Here is a 14,241-nt window from a genome sequence, read left to right on the forward strand (position 1 = left end):
TCAACCAGCTCACAGGCAGAAATACAATACCCCACAGCTGCCCAGTCACAGCAAATGCCATCGCATCCCAGCTCCTGAAGAACGGCCGCTTCCCGGATGCTGACAAAGACTTTGCCCGACTGACATCGTGTGAGGTGTCCTGCATATCGGGAGCGGCCAGTGTCGATTCCAACCTCTCGGGGGAATTCACAGCAGAGGAACTCAGTGAGGCCATGAGCAAGCTCAAGCCAGGCAAATCCCCTGGCCGTGACAACATCCACCCGGAGTTCGTCATCCACCAGAGCACAACAACATCTGGCTGGCTCTGTGCTTTCTATACATCATGCTACCGGAGATTAAAGCTCCCAAAGACTTGGCGCCGTGCCTCTGTCATAGCTCTGCCGAAGCCAAATAAACCTGCAGAAGACCCCAAGTCGTACAGACCAATCTCGTTGCTCTGTGTCCCATTTAAGATCTTGGAGAGGATGATCCATAGCCGCATCGAGCCAGTGGTGGACTCACAGCTCCCACGGGAACAAGCTGGTTTCCGTCGTGGAAGATCAACAGCAGACCAGGTAACACTACTCTGTCAGGACATCGAGGACAGCTTCCAGGACAATGAGAAAGCTGGGGTAGTGTACCTGGATCTGACTGCTGCATACGACACCGTGTGGCACCGGGGACTTCACCTGAAGCTGCTGAGGACAATACCGGACCGCCACATGGTGAAGTTCATCATGGAGACACTTTCCAACCGCAGCTTCATCTTACAGACCAGCAGTGGCCAGTGCAGTAGGCTCAGAAGACAGAGGAACGGGGTACCGCAGGGGTCTGTTCTCTCGCCGATGCTGTTCAACGTTTACATCCACGACCTACCTGATACAGCATCTAGAAAGTATGGCTACGCAGACGATCTTGCCATCATGCTGAGCCGACCAACGTGGAAGGCAATGGAAGAGGGTCTTAACGTAGACATAGGCACACTGGTAGCATACCTTCGAAGGTGGCGTCTACAACTCAGTGTCGGAAAGACAGTCGCAGCGGCATACCACCTTAGCACCAGAGAAGACAGGAGGGAACTTGAGGTGCGCGTTGACAACAAATGTCTGGAGGTCCAGCAAGCCCCGAAGTACCTTGGAGTGCGCCTGGATCGGACATTATCCTTCAAACAACACCTGGAAGAAGTCAAGGCCAAAGTGACATCCAGGGCCGCGCTGATCCGCCGCCTTGCTGGTACAACCTGGGGAGCCTCCGCTAAGACGCTAAGAATATCCACCCAAGCCCTGGTCTTCTCTGCAGCGGAATACTGCGCCCCAGTCTGGAGCAGAAGCCCTCATGCGAGAAAGGTCGACGTGGCTATCAATACCTCCCTCAGAATAATTACTGGATGCTTGAAGCCTACCCCTGTGTCCCTCTTGCCAGTCCTCGCGGGAATAGCACCGGCCGGCCTCCGACGGGAGGCTGCCACCCTCGCCCTGGCCAGGAAGGCACAAAAGCATGACTGGCACATCCTGCACAACACCACCATAACACCAGCACCTCCAAGCCGACTCAAGACCCGCCACCCTTACAACAAGGCAGCACAAGCCATGCTCAACTCCACCTCTGAGGACATCTCCAGAGATGCATGGTTGGCAGCAGCTTGGAAGCAGGAGTGGGAGTCAGCCGGGCCCTCCCGAATCCACCGCTACATCTGGGACCCAGGAGATGGCGCCATTGGAGGAGACGACCTACCACGCCGGCAATGGACCACACTGAACCGTCTACGAACTGGTGTCGGTCTCTTTAAAACATCAATGAAGGCGTGGGGCCTGGCGGACAGTGCGGCATGCGAGTGCGGTGACCCAGAGCAGACCTCCGACCACATAATCACCATCTGCCCCTTATATAGACCACCCTCAGAAGCCAGCCTCTTCGACCTAGAACCAGAGATGCGGGCATGGCTACGCGACACGAAAGAAGAAGAAAAACACACAGCACAGTGTGTTAACACACCCTCACACACACGGCACAGAGTTAACACACCCTCACACACACAGCACAGTGTTAACACACCCTCACACACACAGCACAGCGTTAACACACCCTCACACACACACAGCACAGTGTGTTAACACACCCTCACACACACGGCACAGAGTTAACACACCCTCACACACAGCACAGTGTTAACACACCCTCACACACACCCTCACACACACACACACAGTGTTAACACACCCTCACACACACACGGCACAGCGTTAACACACCCTCACACACACACACGGCACAGCGTTAACTTAACACACCCTCACACACACCCTCACACACGGCACAGCGTTAACACACCCTCACACACGGCACAGCGTTAACACACCCTCACACACACACGGCACAGCGTTAACACACCCTCACACACGGCACAGCGTTAATACACCCTCACACACACGCTCAGACATCGCATCACAAAGGAAATTATTTGATTTGATTGTGTGCTGCTCATTCCTGGACAGCCCATGTAAGTGTGGCATTGATAATACCTCTTTATGTACATTTCATGATTGTCAAATAAAAACTAACCAACTAACTAACTAACTAGCTAACTAGCTAACTAACTAACTAACTAACTAACTAGCACAGTATGTTAACACACCCTCACACACATACTCAGACACCCTCAGGTAGGGCTGCATGTGTGTATGTGTGTGTGTGTGTGTGTGTGTGTGTGTGTGTGTGTGTGTGTGTGTGTGTGTGTGAGACAGCTTACGTTGCACTTGGTGGTCAGGTAGGGCTGCGTGTGTGTGTGTGTGTGTGTGTGTGTGTGTGTGTGTGTGTGTGTGCGTGTGTGTGTGTGTGAGACAGCTTACGTTGCACTTGGTGGTCAGGTAAGGCTGCATGGTCATGGCGTGTTTGACCATCAGCTGGGCTCTGATCTTGCTGAAGAGGAAGAGGGTGGTGATGCAGGAGACCAGGTGCTGGGAGTTCACCCCCTTGTTGTCTGGAGGGAGGACGGCAGGAAGGTGGGCGGATTTAGTTACAAGTAATTTTTTCTGAGTGGGGGCAGTCCCTCTCATATGTTTTGTTTTTAGAGATAGAGATTTGACAGGAAGGATGGGTGAGAGAGAGAGAGAGGAGGATAGAGACAGTAGAGACTGACAGGAAAGATGGGTGAGAGAGAGAGAGAGAGAGAGGAGGATAGAGACAGTAGAGACTGACAGGAAGGATGGGTGAGAGAGAGAGAGAGGAGGACAGAGACAGTAGAGACTGACAGGAAGGATGGGTGAGAGAGAGAGAGAGAAGGGATGACATGCAGGATATGTCACATGAACGCAGCCTTAGACAGATAGATAGATCTAGAACATTCTATAGGATATTGCAGTGTTTCCTCCAGGAACTTTTACATTAGTGGCGGATAGCCCTGTCCGCGGGCGCGATTTTTTTTCCGCGTGCACGCGCATGAAACGCGCACGCGCGCTCAAAACAACGACCTAATTTCAAACAAAACTAGAGGGAGGATGGCAAAAAAAAAATGTAATATACAGAATATAAACTTGTGACTGACAGTCACATACACACACACAAAGATCATCAGCTATAATATAATACGAAGTAGGCCTACATGAGAGCACAAAAGCGGCTAACGTTACTCATACTGTTTACTGTAGTGCCGAGAGACGGGAGTCATAGGCGGCGTATCAAATGACAAAGCTAAACGTTTAATGAAGGATATGAACGATTGTCAACAACACACTCAAGCAGTAAATAGAACAGACTAAACAACTTGGGTACTACGCACTCAACTGCGGACGGAACAATACTCCCAACCCATAGTTCCGTGCGTGAATTATGTCAACCCACCACATTACACAAGTAAAATCACAGTCAGATGGAGCATTCGGTAAACAGCTGAGTATCAGCTGAGTTAAAGAAAACAAACTCTTACCTTTGATGACACCCACATGAGCCCTGTTTTCCCGTACTTCTCCCGTGTGTCTCTTATTGTCCAAATGTTCCCTGAATTTTAGCTGCATGTTTTTCCAGCATGTAATTCCGTTGTCAATAAAAAAAACGTCTCCCCTTCTTTTCCCCTTGACAATACTGTGTCGTTGCTAAAGTGACGGCACATAAGAATCGTTTTTTGACTTGCTAATGTCTGCTGATACACCAACACAGCTAGCCGATGCTGATGGCTCTCCCGCTGTAGTTGTAGCTGGTGGTGGTGGTACCCCGCCATAAACGTTGTTAGCTGATCTGATCCACCACCTAGCTCCTTTGCTCCTGCCAGCCATGCAGTTTCGGATCGCTCATAGCCACTGCTAGCTTCAGCAATGTTTGAAGTGTCTGGGACATCTTTTTTCTTGACAAATCCATCCATCTGTCGCTGTTTTTGTTTAATTTTTCGAAGTTATTTAACGTGATATCTTATTTGTGCACCTAGCTAGCTAGATCAGCTTTTTGTATCTTTTAGATGCTAGGCTGATCCGGAGGCTGGATGCTGAACGTAGCACTTGAAACTGGCGCCGCTCTCTGGGCTGCAGCTGCTCCCGCGTTAGCATTAGCATCCATCTTTTCTTCTCCCTTCTCACCGTCACGAGCTCAAATGACACTTGTCGGCCGATCTAACTCTTAACACTCACTTACAGGACTTCTGACACCATGTCGTGTTATTCTATTAAACATACACGTGAGTCCTTCTGTATTTCAATGTAAGTGTCTTTATTTTAACTCGCTCTGTAAGCTCTACAATACCGGTCTCTTGTTGTCTCGTCGTAACCTGCCCACCTGACCTGATGTCACTACAGTGGCCTGTACACAATAACAATAATACCACAGTTCACATTTAGACCAATCAGGAGTAGCCCTTGTGTCACGTCGTCAACTGAATGTTTAATGTCATTTATCTGATTTTGGATCAGCGGTTAGAGAGAGATGGGCGTGGATTTAGGTGCACTTTTAGTCAACATCCATTATAGCGCTGATCTAGGATCAGATATATTTTAATCAGCTAAAATGTTCAGAGTTTTTTTGAGAAATCGTGCACGAAATTCATTCGTGGCGGCCCGCCACCAATAAATGCATATAGAGGAAACACTGATATTGTGAACATTCTATAGGATATTGTAAACATTCTGTAGCCTAGAAGACTATATCTAGACAGAGCGACCGACAGACAGACAGACAGAGAGAGTGAGAAAGTGAGATAGATAGACACAGACAGACAGACAGAGAGAGAAAGAGAGAGAGATAGATAGACAGACAGACAGAGAGAGAGAGACAGACAGACAGACAGAGAGAGAGAGAGAGAGAGAGAGAGAGAGAGAGAGAGAGAGAGAGAGAGATAGACAGACAGACAGACAGACAGACAGACAGGTACCTGAGAGGGACTCTTCATATTTCAGGATGTGCTCCACCAGGTTGTCCACCAGCTGCACACACGCCTTCTTAGCTGGCTTGTACGACGCATCCTCCTCTGTCTTCAACAGCTGGAGGGAGAGAGGAGGAGGAGGAAGAGAGAGGAGAGGGACAGGAGATGAGGGGAGATGGGCAGGAGAGAGGAGGGAGGAAGAGAGGAGAGAGGAGGAGGAGGAGAGAGGAGGAGGAGAGAGGAGGAGGAGGAGAGGAGAGAGGAGAGAGGAGAGAGGAGGAGAGGAGGAGAGGAGGAAAGGAGAGAGGAGGAGAGAGGAGCAGGAGAGAGGAGGACAGGATGGAACAGGAGGAGAGAAGAGGAGAGAGGAAAGGAGAGAGCAAAGAGGAGGAGAGAAGAGGAGAGAGCAAACAGGAGGAGAGGAGAGGAGAGAGGAGAGGAGAGAGCAAACAGGAGGAGAGAAGAGGAGAGAGGCACAGAGAGAGTGATTATTGTCAGTCTGAGTCTGGAGATCTGAGGCAGAGTTGCACTGTGGTGCGTCCTCCTCAAGGGGGCGCTCTGACACAAGGAAACCCTCTTACATTCTGGAGAAGCTGCTCGAACCAATCGTAGCCTGTGTCTTTGCACGCAGACACCTGAGAAAGACAAACAAACATGTTATCAGAAAAAGCCAATAATAATAATAATAATAATAATAATAATAACAACTTTATTTGTATAGTGCTTTTCCTGCAAACGTTGCAGCTCAAAGTGCTTTAATCATTATATAATCTTAATTTAATGATTTAGTCATTTAAAGGCAATATTAAAAAGATGGGTTTTTAGTCTTGACTTGAACATATGTGCTGAGGTTGCATCCCTAATGTAAACTGGCAGTGCATTCCACAATCTGGGTGCATAAAATGAAAATGCAGCCTCACCAGATCTCTTCTTTTGTACATGTGGTACTCAGAGAAAACCAGCGTCAGAAGACCTGAGAGCTCTACTGGGCTGATATGCTAGTAAAAGGTCTTTCAGATATTCTGGTGCTGTGCCAGTGAGAGCTTTATAAACAATGCAAAAGATGTGTGTGCATTTAGTAGTGAGTATGTATTCATCTACATTAGAGTCATTCCTGTCAGAATTCATGCATTAAAAAAATACAGAAAAAGAAGGATAGAAATAAATAATAAAAAGAAATGGCAGAAATAGATACATATATAGAAAATAAATAGATAAACATTTTACGACATAATAAGACAATGAATAAAAACATATAGATAAAAGTGTTTTTACTGCAACTGTATTCACGCGCTGCTCTTCCTGATACGGAGTGTGAGATCGCAGGTAACGCGTCTGTGTGTGTTCAGTCACTATCTTGCGCCATACGGCGTGTGAGATTGCAGTGTAAAATGACACATTTGATACTGCATCTGTGTTCAACCGCTATCCTGGCTGACACGGCGTGTTACGGTTGTTAGCATTCAGAGTAGAGACTTCCACCAAAGAGTCCGGAAGCCAAGATGTTCTAATGTTGTTAGCATGCAGAGCAGACAGACTTCCACCAAAGAGTCCGGAAGCCAAGATGTTCTAATGTTGTTAACATGCAGAGCAGACAGACTTCCACCAAAGAGTACGGAAGCCAAGATGTTCAAATGTTGTTAGCATGCAGAGCAGACAGACTTCCACCAAAGAGTCCGGAAGCCAAGATGTTCTAATGTTGTTAGCATGCAGAGCAGACAGACTTCCACCAAAGAGTACGGAAGCCAAGATGTTCAAATGTTGTTAGCATGCAGAGTATCACTTCCACCAAAGAGTATGGAAGCCAAGAGGCTAATGTTGTTAGCATGCAGAGTAGACAGACTTCCACCAAAGAGGATGGAAGCCAAGATGTTCAAATGTTGTTAGCATGCAGACAGCGGCCACTCACCACGTCGGTGATGTTGAGTATCTTCCTGGTCATGGTGTCTTTGTCGTGGGCCGGCGTGGGCGTGAACCACAGCTTCTGGAACGTCTCGTTCACCAGTTTCTGTACGGACAGAGAACGGGACAGGAAGTTAGAGCAGGACAGGAAGTCAGAGCAGGACAGGAAGTTAGTGCAGGACAGGAAGTTAGAGCAGGACAGGAAGTTAGAGCAGGACAGGAAGTTAGCGCAGGATAACTTGGTTAGCTTATCTGTTACACTGTGGGCCAGTTTCACAGACAAGGCTTAAGCCTAATCCTAGACTAAAAAACATCTTCAATGGAGATTTTACATTGAAAGTGTGATTTAGTCCAGGACTAGGCTTAAGCCTTGTCTCTGAAACCGGCCCTGTGTGTGTCTTGATTTCCTTCTGTGTGTGTGTGTGTGTGTGTGTGTGTGTAGACATCCATATGTATGTAAGTATGTGTGTGTGTGTGTGTGTAGACATCCATATATATGTATGTATGTAAGTGTGTGTGAGTGTGTGAGTGTGTGTGTGTGTAGACATCCATATGTATGTAAGTGTGTGTGAGTGTGTGTGTGTGTGTGTGTGTGTGTGTAGACATCCATATGTATGTATGTAAGTGTGTGTGTGTGAGTGTGTGTGTAGACATCCATATATATGTATGTAAGTGTGTGTGTGTGTGTGTGTGTGGTACCTTGATGCCCTCCTCGTCGTTGACCCTGCGTATCATCCTCACACACATCTCAGTGATCTTGTTGAAGGTGGGCTGCTCCAGACAGATGTCCCGCAGGATCTTTATCACACGCTTCCTCACACTGATCCCCGTGTCCTGGGGGGGGCGCGCACACACACACACACACACACACACACACACACACACGCACACACAGAGGGAAACACGTCAGTCAGGAGAGAGAGATAGAGATCTAGAAAATTCTATAGGATATTGTAAACATTATGTAGCATAGAACACTATATTTAGATAGATAGATAGATACATACATAGAGAGAGAGATAGCATGACACAGGGAAATAAAGATGATTAAATAGAGATGACTTATTGATTAAATAAACAACAACAATAATCATAGATGTTTTTCCTAACAAGCATAAGTTACATAAGTCTCATATCTCAAGTGTTTGAACTGATGTACTGGTACAGTGGAGGGTGCAGTGGTGTCAACCTGCCAGCAGGTGGCGGTGTGAGACTGTGTTATGAACCACAGGTGACCTGCTGGTGACCTCTGCCTCTTATGCAGCTACGCACTGATTCAAGTGTTTCAATAACGATCTGTGTAGCTGTGTGTGTGTGTGTGTGTGTGTGTGTGTGTGTGTGTGTGTGTGTGTGTGTGTGTGTGTGTGTGTGTGTGTGTGTGTACCAGAGAGGATGAGTCAGAGAAAAAAAAGAGAGAGGGAGAACGAGTGCAAGTCATGGAGAGAGAGCGAGAGAGAGTGTGTATGTGTGTGTGTGTGTACCAGTATCCTCTTTATCAGCATGTCATAGTACTGTTCTGTCAGCTGTGTGTGTGTGTGTGTGTGTGTGTGTGTGTGTGTGTGTGTGTGTGAGAGTGTGTGTGTGTGTGTGTGTACCAGTATTCTCTTTAACAGCATGTCATAGTACTGTTCTGTCAGCTGTGTGTGTGTGTGTGTGTGTGTGTGTGTGTGTGTGTGAGAGTGTGTGTGTGTGTGTGTGTGTGTGTGTGTGTGTACCAGTATCCTCTTTAACAGCATGTCATAGTACTGTTCTGTCAGCTGTGTGTGTGTGTGTGTGTGTGTGTGTGTGTGTGTACCAGTATTCTCTCTATCAGCATGTCGTAGTACTGTTCTGTGAGTTGCGGGCGGCTCAGGACGAAGCGTCCCAGCAGCTCCACTGCCGCCTCCCTCACGCTGGTGCTGTTGTCCATCAGGTGGACTTGTTGAAATTCCCGCTGCATGTCCAACTAGGGGGGGGGGGGGGGGGGGGGAGAGGAGAGGGTTAATATACACACACACACACACACACACCCCGCTGCATGTCCAACTAGGGGGGGGGGACAGGGAGGAGTGCTTTAAGCCATGGGTGGGGTCATTTGACCCTGTTTTTGATTGATTGAAAACTTTATTAGAAGATTTGCAGAAGTAGGTACATGAAAGTACATATTACATACAAGGTCAACTAACAGGATAAAAACCCAAGAAAGCCACTGGCTTATTTCAATTGGGGTCCTTGATTCTCAATTCATCGTTACATGTAAGACAGACAAAAAAAAATGTGTACTAACTACAAGATAATACAGACAAATAACTAGTACTATCTACAAGATAAATATACATCCATCATGGGAAGAACAATACAACAAAACATAAGGTATGTACAGCGGGTAGGACAGGTGGGGACATACACCACAGGTGGGGGCGGGGGACAAAACACAAAGTATGTACAGTGGGTAGTTCGGGTCTTTTAATCTGATTTTTGATTTAGAGGGTCCAGTTACGGATTGCAGCCTCCTGTAAATGTTTTTTGAGAGTGGTTTTGAAGGTGGGCAGTGTTTTGCACTCCTTTAAGATTATAGGAAGGGCGTTCCACATTTTTACTGCATAGTTTGCAAACGAGTTTAACCCCTTGTTTGTGGTGCAACGCGGTTTAACGTGGTTCGTGGAGCTTCCTCTGGTATTGTATGTGTGGACGTTGTTCACTTTTTGGAAGTATGTTGACAGGTACTTGGGTGTCTTTGTGGTGTAGCGTATCTTGAAGACCAGGCCCAGTGCAAGCTGCTGCACTCTGTCAACTACTCGTAGCCAATCAAGGCTCAAAAAATGAGCAGCGGTTAGATGTGTCCTAGGGTTGAGGCCTAGCAGAAGCCTAACCAGTTTATTTTGGGCTGTCTGGAGTCTTGTTTTATGGGCCTTTGTGGTTCTATAGTACCATGATGTTACGGCATAGTCGAAGTGACATTGAATGAGAGCTCCTGATAGGGTCCTCAGTGTGTTTTTACTGACAAGTGAGGATATCCTGTACAAGAATCTAGTTCTATGGTTCACTTTTTTGATTACTTTTGCTGCCATTTTATCTCCGGAAAGATTTGCCTCTAAGATGGAGCCCAGGTATGTAATATCCTCTTTTCTTGTGATATTAATGTTACCCACTTTTATTTTAAAATGTTCAGCCTTTCTGAGTTTAGATGGGGATCCGTATAGGATGGTTTCAGTTTTACCTAGGTGTATTGATAGTTTATTGTCAGCTAGCCAGATGCAGATTCTACTCAGTTCAGTGCTTAGCGCTTTTTCCACCTGCAATATGTCCCTGTCAGAGACCAGCAGAGCCGAGTCATCCGCGAACAGGAACAAATTGCAATCACATGCTGATGACATGTCATTCACATATATTAGGAACAGTAAAGGTCCCAATATGCTTCCTTGTGGAACGCCGCAGGTCACTGGGAGGGGGGGGGACAGTGTTCCGTTCACACTAACCACCTGTTCCCTCCCCTCTAAGTAGGATTGCATCCAGCTCACCGATGTTCTATCGAACCCAATTGCTTTCAGTTTATCTAACAATATGTGGTGATCTACTGTGTCGAAGGCCTTCTGGAGGTCCAGCATGACCATGCCGCAGTACTTGCCCGAGTCCACCTCATGGTTGATGTGGTCGTTCAAATAGAGAAGGCATGTGTCAGTGGAATGGGATGTTCTGAATCCTGATTGAAATTCATACATCAGATTTTTTTCGGTAAGGTACCTATCAACCTGTTCATAAACTATTTTTTCCATAAGTTTCGAGATGGAATTAAGAATAGAAACAGGTCGGTAGTTGCCTGGGTCTAATTTGCTTCCTTTTTTATACAGTGGGGTTACCCTTGCTATTTTAAAGTCAAGGGGGACGTGTCCCTGTTTGATGGAGAGGTTTATTATGTGGGTGATGATTGGGGTAATGGAGTAAAACTGTGAGTAAAACATTCTTTATATCTTTGCACTCGATCATATTTCAGGACCCTCCTTTCATGACTTGTCCTAGATATGTGCGTTCTACCACACAGTATCCTTACGTTTTCAAAATCACATCAGGATAAGCTACTATGAAGCTATTTTGCTAGTTTTTCTGTGTAGGAGGCAGGCTAATTTACAAGACGGCCAACTAGTGGTCGTTGTGTGTAAGTAGCAGCTTCCCATTGTAAAGACTATGGTCATGTGACCCCCGAGGCGGCTCTTATAGTAGGTAACATAGACACGGCTGTTCTACTGTTAACACACACATACCCCGCTGCATGTCCAACTGAGAGGGGTGGGGGGGGCAGGGTTAACACACGGCCACACACACACAAGCATGCCCAAACAAACACACGTGCACTAGGGCTGCACGATTTGGGGGGGGAAATCGAATTGCGATTATTTGGACAGATATTGCGATTGCGATTTAATTTGCGATTATTATTTTTTTAAATAGAAAAAAAAGGAAGTTTTTGTAAAGTGTGGCCATATCTCCGGCTAGGAAGGTCGTATCAACGTGCAGTTTGTTTGTACGTCTTCAGGGGACTTAGAGGCTCCCTCCTCTAGCACCCCCACAGCCCGAGCTACGAGTGAAAGAACTAAACTTACATTGGATTGCTTTAAAATCAAGCTTCAGATTAAAACATGTGATGGAGCATTACTAACCTGACTCAGGTGGTTTGTTTCACACAACCATCTAGGAAAGCTTAATTGGAAGCTGTTTGGAAAAGGGCAGGTACTTTCAAAAAATACTTGGCAGGTGATTGGATGAATCTGTCTATCACCTATTTTCAGAGAGCATTACCACATGATACCATCAAACTATTAACTGCTCTAATTCTAATGCAAGGATGAGAACTTAAAAGATATGAATTGGGACAACATATTTATTTATGTTTTTTTTAAACAGCAACACCATTTTGTTTCTCTCAACAAGTGTATTTTTTTTTTAACAATTCCAATATCAAAATAAAATAGGACCTTTCTACAAACAAGGTTATTCAATTATGGCTCAGGAGCAGCATCTAAATATTGCACATACTGCAATCAAGTTAAATAAAGTGATAATAAAAATGTCCAGTAAAAAATAATAGGTCCTTTCTGTATAGATAGATAGATAAATAGATAAAGCAGGAAAAGTATACCGTTTGCTGGCAACTCTTCAACTCGTCGTAATGTATGAAGTGCACGGCTCGACCGCAGATCGGTTGTTAGTACTTTTATCCAGCGTTTGGATTAGTTTTTTAAACCCTTCGTTGCTCACAGTGTTAATAAACACCATGTCTTTAGCGAGGTAATGCTTGATGGAATTGGTTATTTCACAGTGCCTTCGTGAGCCCTTTTCATACGGTGTGGATGTTGTTGTTGTTGTGCGTGTGCGTTCATTGACATTGACGTTCATTTATCCAAGCTAGACCCCCTGTATCATTCGGTTCTAAGATACATCACCAATAGTGCCTTCAGGACCCATCACTGTACACTGTATAGTCTGGTTGGATGGGCATCTCTTTCTGTCAGAAGGCTCCAACACTGGTACACTCTTGTGTTTAAAATCATCTCTGGCTTCTTACCGAATTATCTGGGCCTGAAGTTCATCCCTATACCGAGTGGCTCGGGTCTCAGGTCTCGTAGATGGCTACAATACAAGGTGCCACTTATCATGAACAATGTTGGAAGGGCAAGCTTGTCTTATTATGGCCCTTGGTCTTGGAATGACCTACAGACTACTTTTAAATTAGAGGCCCTTATTTCCATAAGTATCTTCAAGCGTAGATTAAAGGATGTGGTCACCGCTCGCTGTACCTGCTTTGGTTAGACTTCTCAATGTTTTAATCACCTTGGAAATACCCCTACCATTGTTTGTCTATTGTATTGTTGCCACTGTCTTATGTCCTGTCTTGTTATCGGAACTGTTTTTTAAGCTACTATTTTGACCCTGTCTTGGCCAGGTCTCTCTTGTAAAAGAGGTTTTAATCTCAATGTGACTTCCTGGTAAAAAAATAATAAATAAATAAATAAAAAAATCGCAGGCAAATCGCAGGCTTTGCGATTAGCTAATCGCATCATTTCAAATCGCGATTTCGATTTAAAATCGATTAATCGTGCAGCCCTAACGTGCACCCAAACACACGCACACGCCCACACCAACACGAGCATGCCCAAACACAAACACACACACACACCTCCACATGAGGAGAGGGTTAATGTCTAGACACACCCACCCCAAAAGTAACACAGACACACACACTGCATGTCAAACTGAGGAGATAGAAGGTTAAACATCCACACACACACACACACACACACAGCTGAGGAGATAGGAGCAGGTTCATGTGTACACCCACCCACCGCAGGCTGAGATAAGGCGACGCAGACAAATATAGACACACATGTAAACACACACACACACACACACACACACACGTGTCATGAGGAGATAAGGCACGGATATAGACACTCTCTCTCTGTCTGTCTGTCTGTCTGTCTCCCTAACACACACACACACACACACACACACAGAGACACAGACACAGACACAGAGACACACACAGAGACAGAGACACAGAGAGAGAGACACACACACACACACACACACACACACACACACACACACACACAAACAGTGTTGTGCCTACCCTGGCCAGGATGCTGGGGTCTGCAGCCACCACCTCAGACAGACACTTCATGGCTTTGATCCTGACAGCGATGGCACTCTCCATCTTCTGTGTGTGTAGACATCCATATGTATGTAAGTGTGTGTGTGTGTGTGTGTGTGTGTGTAGACATCCATATATACAGTATATCTCAAAAGTGAGTACTGTAGTGCCGAGAGACGGGAGTCGGACCACAGTACACCCTTTAGATTTTTGCAAATATTCTGTTATATCCTTTCAGGGGATAACATTATCCTACTGAAACTTTGATATAACTTAAAGTAGTCAGTGTGCTGCTTGAATAACAATATAGATTTATTGTCCTTTGAAAATTACTCAGTACACAGCTGTTAATGTCTAAACAGCTGGCAACAAACGTGAGTACACC

The 14,241-nt window shown here is 45.9% G+C and overlaps 1 pseudogene across 1 annotated transcript in view; it reads right to left on the reverse strand.

Annotated features, from left to right (window-relative positions):
• LOC308159173 (nipped-B-like protein B) overlaps positions 1–13,919 on the reverse strand; it is a 30,701-nt pseudogene extending 16,782 nt beyond the window's left edge. The window contains exons 1-7 of the transcript in view: positions 13,836–13,919; positions 9,024–9,173; positions 7,928–8,062; positions 7,236–7,334; positions 5,908–5,961; positions 5,336–5,444; positions 2,829–2,959 (exon numbers count right to left, since the gene is read on the reverse strand). The product of the transcript in view is annotated as a nipped-B-like protein B (transcript). The remainder of the gene's footprint in view (positions 1–2,828; positions 2,960–5,335; positions 5,445–5,907; positions 5,962–7,235; positions 7,335–7,927; positions 8,063–9,023; positions 9,174–13,835) is intronic.
• Between the last annotated feature and the right edge of the window lie 322 nt (positions 13,920–14,241).

This window comes from Nansenia antarctica (genome assembly GCF_963989245.1).
Source record: "Nansenia antarctica genome assembly, chromosome: 5".
In the NCBI taxonomy this organism is placed as follows: domain Eukaryota; kingdom Metazoa; phylum Chordata; class Actinopteri; order Argentiniformes; family Microstomatidae; genus Nansenia; species Nansenia antarctica.